Genomic DNA, 9,958 nt, shown 5'->3' on the forward strand with positions numbered 1-9,958 from the left:
TTCAGCTGCTTTAGGTCCACACAGTCTGATTTGGCACAGATTTTACACCGGATGCCTTTCCTACTTGTTTTATCTGGGCTTGGGACCAGCACTTAAGAGTGCACCGACAAATGTGCAATGTCTAGGCTGTTTTACTTTTATAGGGGGCTCACCAAACATCTGAATCTGAGACTACAGTGGGCACAGGCTCACCAAACAACTGAATCTGAGACTACAGTGGGCACAGGCTCACCAAACAGCTGAATCTGAGACTACAGTGGGCACAGGGTCACCGAAAATCTGAATCTGAGACTACAGTGGGCACAGGCTCACCAAACAACTGAATCTGAGACTACAGTGGGCACAGGCTCACCAAACAGCTGAATCTGAGACTACAGTGGGCACATGCTCACCAAACAACTGAATCTGAGACTACAGTGGGCACAGGCTCACCAAACAACTGAATCTGAGACTACAGTGGGCACAGGCTCACCAAACAGCTGAGTCTGAGACTACAGTGGGCACAGGCTCACCAAACAGCTGAATCTAAGACTACAGTGAGCACAGGCTCACCAAAAAGCTGAATCTGAGACTACAGTGAGCACAGGCTCACCAAAAAGCTGAATCTGAGACTACAGTGAGCACAGGCTCACCAACAAAAAGCTGAAGCTGAGACTACAGTGGGCACAGGCTCACCAAACAGCTGAATCTAAGACTACAGTGAGCACAGGCTCACCAACAAAAAGCTGAAGCTGAGACTACAGTGGGCACAGGCTCACCGAAAATCTGAATCTGAGACTACAGTGAGCACAGGCTCACCAACAAAAAGCTGAATCTGAGACTACAGTGAGCACAGGCTCACCAACAAAAAGCTGAATCTGAGACTACAGTGAGCACAGGCTCACCAACAAAAAGCTGAATCTGAGACTACAGTGAGCACAGGCTCACCAAAAAGCTGAATCTGAGACTACAATCACAAAGCACAAGCCCTTTCAAGCTAGTTTACCAACCATATCAATGATTTTAGTGTCGTTTACTGTCATTTGGCTAAGTTATTAAAATAATTTAACATTTGAATTAATACGTACTGTTCATTTTCATGTTTTACCACCACTTTATCCTGGTCAGGATGGTTTGCATGTCCAGTTTCGCCAGAATCACTGGCCGCAATGCATTAACACACCCTGAACAGGATGACAATCCATCATGAAGCCTCAACCACAATGACCCGCGCCCCCTATACATAGCCGATCATGTCTGTATGTAGACGCCCACCTGGCCAATAGCACCACCGGAGATTCAAACCCTGGATCCCAGCGGTAATGGGCTAGTGTAATTTACTGCTGTGCCACCGATAGCTGTCATTTAATATTGACACAAAACAAACCCTCTCTAGCAGATCATACGCTGTGTGTAAAATCAAGAGGTCAATAAAGTAAGAAAGAAGACCAGGGTATTAAATGGACCATTTCAAGCCGAGGGTTTTACAGCAGCTTTTAAAGGAATCCCGCAGCAGGTGACAGGTGATAACATCCTTGAAAGCACCATAAAGCTAATCCTGCTTTTATGACTTGCAAATGAAAAGAAAATCCTACATCCTTCATCTTAAACAAAAAAAAAAAAACTCCATTTACTGAGTCCAATCTTTCCTTTCACAACTAATGGGCATGATTTTAAAGACAGACGTCATATCGAGCCACAGCTCATACTGCGCCAGTTCTGAGTGAAGAAAATTAAAGCTGGGATGAAAAGTGGCGTACGTAAGTGCACCGAAATCCAGCCTGAATATTGACAAATCAACCCCATTACACCCACCGGCTTTGGTGTGGGATCTCCCCAAGGTTCCTGACACTTCATAGGAAAGTACCTCCATTTACAACATATTATTTACTGCTCTCCGTCTGCGACTGCTTCACACAGTCTTTGGCAGCAGCCGCTCCAAATTGCCCTCCTGGGTGAAGCGGGAGCACACTCCGGCTCAAAAGATAGATTCTCGCTACGCCAAAAACGCTAACCAGATTACTTCTGTTCTGTCACCGTCTCCCCACGGCTTCCCTGGTTCTGAAAGGAAGGCAGGGATCCAAGATTGCAGCAGACAAAATGATTGATGGGAATAAAGCAGCGAGGGGCAAGTGAACAGTAGGCAGCGCAGCATTTTCATAGCGAGCTGTAATCTTCCATGTAAAACTGCTCTAATAAAAGAGCATCACTGAAGCAATGGTTGATGTTTAGCTGTGGAAAAAAAAACTGTCAGCCAGTAAATCCTGAGCGTCAGAAAATGATTGTGTTCGGTTCGTACAAGATCTAACAGCGGGGTGCGACTTGAAAAGGAAAAGATTCCACATTCTTCACTTATTCAGTTTCCTGAGGTCGACCACAAAGGGTTTAAAGAGGAGGAAAAGGATTCGTATACATTTAGTCTCTTTATCAGGAAAAGAAAAGTAAGCACAGCTGTGAGGAAGTGTGTGCAACGCTTATTCTGCTCAACAACTCAAACACAGCATCTCTATGGGACCATGAGATGTCTTCATGCCCTCTAGCCAGTTGGGAACGATTACTAATAGATGCCTCCTACGCTCTTTAACTGCTTCCTTCTAGTTCACAAAGAAGAGAGACGTTATTTCACCACGGCTTAAACCCTGAATCATTCTAACCCTGAATCATTCAAATCCTTTGTGCTATTAAGATTTGGACTTTGGAAAGTGATGCACAGCATATAAAATAAATAAAATCATCATTTAAGGCGTCTGACAGTAATAAATCAAAGACAATATTTTTCCAGTACAGAACTGTTCAATTTTACCAGTTTATAGAAAAAATCACAAGGGTAACATTTGAATAGTTATTTAATATTTGTATTTTTTGGTTGTTTACTTTGTCCCAATTTGGTGACCCCTGCCTTTGTGTTTGATATAACCTTGTGAACTGATGAATCTTGTGTAATGAGAAACTACCGTTCCTGTCATGAATGTAACCAAAAGTGTAAAACATGACATTAAAATCCTAATAAACAAACAGTCATGGACGATTTTGTATCTCCAATTCACCTCACTTGCATGTCTTTGGACTGTTGTAGGAAACCGGAGCTCCTGGAGGAAACCCACACAGACACGGGGAGAACATGCTCCACACGGAAAGGACCCGGACCGCCCCACCTGGGGATCGAACCCAGGACCTTCTTGCTGTGAGGCGACAGTGCTACCCACTGAGCCACTGCGCCACCCGACCCCTGCCCTTCCCCATAGAAAATGCCAATGTGTTAATGGCAAGCCAAGTTTGCCAAGCCACATTTTTGCATATGACTGTGTCCCACATGTTGTGCATGATTTTTACTGTGACCCAGGCAATACAAACTATGCATCAAAACAAAACACAAGGGCCGCTCAGGTGGCGCAGTGGTAAAAGACAAGCGCTGCAACCAGAGCTGGATTTCGAAGGAGCGTCGTTTCGAATCCAGCTCTGCCTTCACGGTCGAGGCTGGGCGGCTGTGGACAACGATTGGCCTGTTGTCCGGGTGGGGGGCAGGACTTGAGACCGTAGGGGATGCTCTCTCAGGAACGGGGCGGTTGCGCCCTCTGCTGGCTGGTTGGTGGCGCCTGTATGGAGACGGGAGGGGGTGTGGCGGAGTGTGTGATCCTCCGTGCACAGTACTCTGCCACGCTACACTCGTCAAGTGTGGGTGATAAGACGGTCGATTGGCTGTGCACGTTTCGGAGGAGGCGTGGAACGACGTGCTAAATAAAAAAATAAAAAAACACAAAATGAAATATACTTAATTAATTAATAGAAATGATGGCAATCTGGTCCCACTGTGGTTTACAAAATGTAACGTAAAGTCTCCACAAGGGGGCAACCGTGTACAAGTTTATTCTGCTTAGGGATGTATAAGCAGGCTGTGGACTCTTTACTGTTACAGAATGACTATGCTTTTAAGTTTGTTGTGAAAATCTAGCTTGCACAAAGTCTTGACCTCAACCACATTAAAGACGTTTAGAATGAATTGCAACCCTGATTATGAACCAGGCTCTTTCATTTAACAATGGGGACAAATTCTTACAGATACACTCCAAAATCTTGTGAAAAGTCTTCCCAGAGGAGTATATTAATTATAACAATGCAAACAAAGCTCTCTCTATTATGATATCCAAGCTCATGGTCAGGTGTCCACAAACACCTCGGTCTATGAAGTTAAATGTACTGGGTTTAAAATCAGCCCGTTAAGGAACTAGACTAGTGATCAAAAGGTCATTTGTTCAAGCCTTACCATAATCACTAGTTTGCCACTCTTAGCAGGACCCTTAACTCTCAACTGCAATTCATTTTTGCCAAGTAAGCATCTGTTAAATGCCATAAATGTGAATGTAAATGTTTAACAGATGATGTGAAGAACAGGATGTCACATAGCACAGGGTTTGTGAGCATGTACCTTCAGTTGCCAAGTTCTTGTTAAGTCCATAACAGAGATATGCTCCCATATAAATGTGAACGTAAATAAACCGAGCATTCTGCTGGCATGCTGTAGCTGTAGCATAACAGTGCGTAAGTATTAAGTGCCAACAATAAACATGTTGAGTGAGAGAAGCAACAGACTTTAAACATATTTGATCTACACTGTCCTCAGATCATTAGTTCAAGAATAAAACTATTACGATAAACTATTATGTTCTAACAACCTCAACAAATTCCACAGAGCTACAGAGTCGACAAAACAAGGTCACTGAGAGGTGAAGCCGGCTACACGAGTCTACGCTGGGTTCATGTCTCATCTGATCATAACCCGCAGGTTAAACCTGAAAGGATCACTACAGGCAACACGACACAAACATAGCTTACCAAGCAGCCAAGTATGCCAACACATTCGAAGGGCACAGTGAGCGCACACTGACCCAAACTGATCTTTTATGTATCATAGATATAGGACTTGGTTTTTTCTTTAAGATAGGGGGAGAAGTGTAACACAAAACGATTTTTGTTTTTCTCCAATCACACGCTGCTGAGAGCTCCATTTGGTCGTGGTGCAACACAGTGGCAGGTGGCCATACAATCCAGCCAGTGTGAACCGCACATTCAATAGACCACCAACACAATGCCAAGCTTATGATCTTATTCAACAGCACGACTAAACTTCTAATTAAACAACCAGTCTTCGAGGAATAGGGAGTAAAAAATACGACAATAAAGCACTTAAAGAAAAGTGTTTTATAAATAATGGCAGACTGGTGGCCACTTAATTTTAGATCTTTGCTCTACAGATTACAAAATCTAGCCTGGCTAGATCATGACTGTAGTCATAAAACCGATTTATTAAATAGTGCTAACGAAGAGCCAAAACCCAAAGAGCCACATTATTTCAACAGAAAAGTGATGGAAAATTTGCAGATTTACTAATGCTTAAACAACAGGAAATTCACACGCTAGTTTATTGTGGTGGGAAGTAGGGTTGGGCGGTATGACGATATTACCGTATACCGCGGTATTCAAAAATGCTGACGGTATATTTTAAATGTGAAGCGCCGAATTTCTGCTTCAGGTTTACCTTGAAAACTGAGACTTTAGGACATGCGCGCATCCACAGGGAGGGAGGGGTGGGCGGTTGGAGCTCGCTGATTGGCTGTGGGGTGCCCACTGGTGATAACACCGAGAGACGAGTGAAGAGCCTCACTGGCTAGCATTAGCTGTGAGCTAACAAGCAGAAACTGAAAAACGGCTCGTCTTTTAATTTTTCAAAATCAACATTTTTTTATCAGTTCAACCGGAAATGAACACAAGCGCGGACATGTACTTATTTACTAAATATATCTTCAGTGTAAATCGAGCACAACAAGTGTTGAGAAAAAGGAGCAAACAGTAATAATAACGTTACGCCCAATCCGCTGTTCTGACTCTTGTCTGCCATAAATTTTCCTGCCTATGTAAGAACTATTTTTTCCTAAATAAAAGCGCTATATTAAGAAAAAAGAACGTCTCACCTGTCGTGTAATGTGAATTATAAAATATATTGTCTGGCCCTTTAAGAAAGTGAAGCGCACTATAGGGCGTAGGGAGCGAGTGTGTAGGGAATAGATCGGATTTGTACCGTTTCTGTGCTCGAGTTTTGCACTGAGCTTGTGTGACATGTAAAGTAGCGTTCTCGTTAACCACTCAAATGTTTGGACTTTGAATTATTTTAACATTATTTTACATCACCGTCATCGCAGCATGAACATTTACATTCATATTTTTTGTTACGGTATAGAACTTAATTCTGGATTACAGGCATAACTAATCGTACACGTTCATACACTTTTAAGAAATATCTGTAACTATAAACTAAGCAGTTAACTTTTGAAATATATTGAAGTGTTTAGCTGCTATTATTCTGTTTTGTGTGGGCAGAGAGAGATTACAATGCCAAAATGTTATGTGTTAATGTTTGTGGTAAAGTGTAATTGATACACATGCATTTATACTTATGCGTATTTATTATAGATCAGATAAGATAAGCAATGTTTGACGTTCAGATTGTTAAATCCTTTTATAATAAAACATTGAAATATTGTAATTACACTCAAGTGTGTACACTGTAAAGTTTGTCCGCGACACATAAACCCCCCCCGCGGCGGTAATACCGTATACCGCGGTATTTCCTGAAGACGGTATGACGGTATGAAAATTGGCAATATCGCCCAACCCTAGTGGGAAGCGCTATATTTACAAGAAACCAGGACCAGAAATAAGTAAAGTCGCATTAAAAAAAAACCCTGCTGGAGAAATAGGAGAGAGAGAAACATAGTAGAACCCATCGCACACAGCAACAAAAACAAAAGCAGAAGTCAGCAGGCCGGCTGAGTTCGCAAATTTAATAGACTGAAATCTCAGGGATATTATAGTTAACAAATTGTAGTAAAGATGCACCAGATACCAGATGATTTGATGTGAGACAATAAACAGATACAGCTTCCCCAACTAGACCGCCTTAATGGTCATAACCAAGCATTTTAGGCTGCATACAAACATTCTACTACTGTAATAACAGGCCTGTAGTGTAGATATGCAGGCTGGACCTTAATGTACATTAGGAATTATACAGTATATGTACATTGAGGACTTTATAGATTAGGAAACAATGAAAGAAACAGACATGGGTCATAGGCCACAAGATAAATTGCAATGTGTCAACGTTAAATACAGGGTGTCCCTAAAGTCTGGACAGGAAATATCACTAACTATAACCATATGTTTACTAAAATACATACACATACATATTAAATCACAAATAGTGGAAAACACATTGCAGATGTTATTGATTAATATTCTAATGACATTTACATTTTCAGCATTTAGCAGACGCTCTTATCCAAAGCGACTTACAGTACAGTGACAGTATATTGTCTAAGCCAGGGGTGGGGAACCTCCGGCCCGTGGGCCATATACGCCCCCCCCGCTCAATCAAATGTGGCCCGCCATATATTTCCTAGATTTTATTGTCTGAGCTTTATGCATTTAATTAAACTTTAGATGAGACAACAGACATAACAAATACGAGTCATGTTGCCACATACCAGTTGCGCATTGCCACGACGTCATTGCCCCCAGATATCCCACAGCTGGTCAAGACCAAACATTCACAACCGTCACATTGAAATTATGATAAGGTAAGTCTGAGATCAAATATAAACACTACATACCATCAGCATTATGTATTTATAAAGCCTATATTATCTGGCTGCATGTTGCGTCATTGTAGTCTGTGGCCCGTGACCAGATATGTAATTATTAATCTGGCCCTCAGTGGGTAAAAGGTTCCCCACCCCTGGGCTCAGCAATTAAGGGTTAAGGGCCCAACAGTGGCAACCTGGCAGTGGTGGGGCTTGAACCAGCGACCTTTGGATTACTAGTCCAGTACCTTAACCGCTAGGCCACCACCGTCACTGTATATGAAATAAAATGTTTAAAAATGTATGAAACTATGCATTTTGCCTCTGTGTCCAGACTTTAGGAACACCCTGTATAATGACAGTTAGTATTAATAGAACCTCTTCATTAACCTCTAAAAGACCATTATAAATAAAAAAAGAAGACTAAACAAACAAATACGCAAATGGACTAATAGGTAGAAAGAGGTGACTGGCTTTAATATATGAATGTGTAGAAAAAGACAAATACTTTAATAAACAGAGATGTGCATGTGTGGTGTAATACATGTATTGTCCTACTTCTGAACCCAAACAAACAGACTTCATATTACCAACAATAAACTCCTAATTTTTTGCAAAAATACATGCACATAATGCAAATTCTTAGTCTCAAAGCTGAATGTGTGCTTTTAATGGGACTTGATGTTCTGTGGGGCATGAGTGTGATATTTTCTGTATTTGTACCTGCAGCAGGCTTGATAATTGAGCATCCCTGTCTGATGCTAACTGCTACTAGCAAACCTCAGCACTATGGTGGCTAATCAGCAGCAGCTAGCTAATAGCCACTTATTAACACCAAGGCTAATTGCAAGCAGTGCTGCTAACACAGAGCTGCAAGCGGACCCGCACACGCACGGATAAAGGAAGCCGCTGCCGGACGTGGTAATACTGAGGTGTGGAAAGGAGGAACTTACCTTGTGTGTTGCTCTACAACATCAGAGTGTTTGAGAGGAGTCTGCGAGCAACAAACACAAAGCAGCAGCAGCAGCAGCAGGTAGCCACAGCTAAAGCTCCAGCTAGCGGGGAGGTGAGCACCAGTGCCGCTGCTGTGTGGGCTGAACTGGAGCGGATGAGGGACTGAGTGTTGGGTTAAGGGACACAGTTTAGGTCAGTAGTGATTCAGATCTCTGTAGATGTCAGTACTGGAGCTGTACACACTGATGTTGGGATTCAGATCTGCTGCTTCAGTATGAAAGAAAAGACCTGCATGAACAAGCTCCTCCCTCCACACGCCAAAACTGACATGAGCCCGCCCCACTCTCTGTGTCCTGAACCGGGATTGGTTGTTTCTGTGTTCGGCGAAGCAAGGGGACCAATCAGAGTGAAGCTTTCGTGATTTAAAAACGTGTGCCTTGTTGCGTGTGTGTGTGATGTGATGTGATTGAGAGAGTGCATGATTGTTGTTTTGGTTCATACTGATGGTTTATGGCTTATGGCACATTTGTTGTACTTTATGCTATCAATTACAGAAATATACCAGACATCCCAAGTCTCCCAAGAAGTTCCGGGAGTCTCCCGCATATATAGCGGCTTCCTGATGCCCGCAAGTCAGATAAAATCTCCCGGAATCTAGAACGAGCGGCCAAGAGCGACACAAACGCGCGCGACGCGTATTAAATCCGTTATCTGATATACAATCTAGCGCACTGTGTAGAGAACATAAATCAATTATCTAATATACTGTCTAGTGCACTAAGTTGGGAACATAAATCTATGATCGAATATACAATCTAGTGCACTATGTAGGGAACATAATTAATTATGTAATACACTATCTAGTGCCCTATGTAAGGAACACAAATCATCATCTAGTTATACTTTCTAGTGCACTATAGTGAACATGAATGCGTTATCTAATACACAATCTAGTGCACTGTGTAGGGAACATAAATCCGTGATCTCATATACAATCTAGTGCACTGTGTAGGGCACTGTTTCTCAACCTTTTTTCAGTCACGGCACCCTTTAAAAGTATGCAAAATCTCAAGTCACCCCAGTCTAAAATGTATTAAAAAACTTACACTCTGCATCCCTCGGACTGCTAACACACACGGACACACACCATAAGGTGTCATTTAGGGAGGGAGGGGTAAACGTGACTTACTTTTAATGGGAAACCGGAGCCTGGGATGATGCACACAATCGCCCTATTCTGGCAGGGATGGATGAGAATCAGACACGGAGCTCCTGGTCCAGAGCCCTCAGTCGCCCCCTGTACTTGTTCTTGATGCAAGTTACGCTCGAAAAGCTCAGTTCGCGCAATGAACGAATCAGATTTACCATAATTAAACAAGTTTATAGTT

General features: G+C 42.5%; 1 protein-coding gene across 2 annotated transcripts in view; it reads right to left on the bottom strand.

Moving 5' to 3' along the window:
* The window catches only part of rerea (arginine-glutamic acid dipeptide (RE) repeats a), a 238,821-nt gene extending 230,201 nt beyond the window's left edge, over positions 1-8,620 (bottom strand). Inside the window, exon 1 of one of the 2 annotated variants that reach the window (XM_063016133.1) lies at positions 8,570-8,620. The gene's annotated coding sequence lies outside the window, so the exon portion shown is untranslated. The remainder of the gene's footprint in view (positions 1-8,569) is intronic. The other variant, XM_063016134.1, reaches the window with a different exon arrangement.
* Positions 8,621-9,958: the final 1,338 nt, after the last annotated feature.

The sequence above is a fragment of the Trichomycterus rosablanca genome, chromosome 19 (assembly GCF_030014385.1).
Source record: "Trichomycterus rosablanca isolate fTriRos1 chromosome 19, fTriRos1.hap1, whole genome shotgun sequence".
Taxonomy (NCBI): domain Eukaryota; kingdom Metazoa; phylum Chordata; class Actinopteri; order Siluriformes; family Trichomycteridae; genus Trichomycterus; species Trichomycterus rosablanca.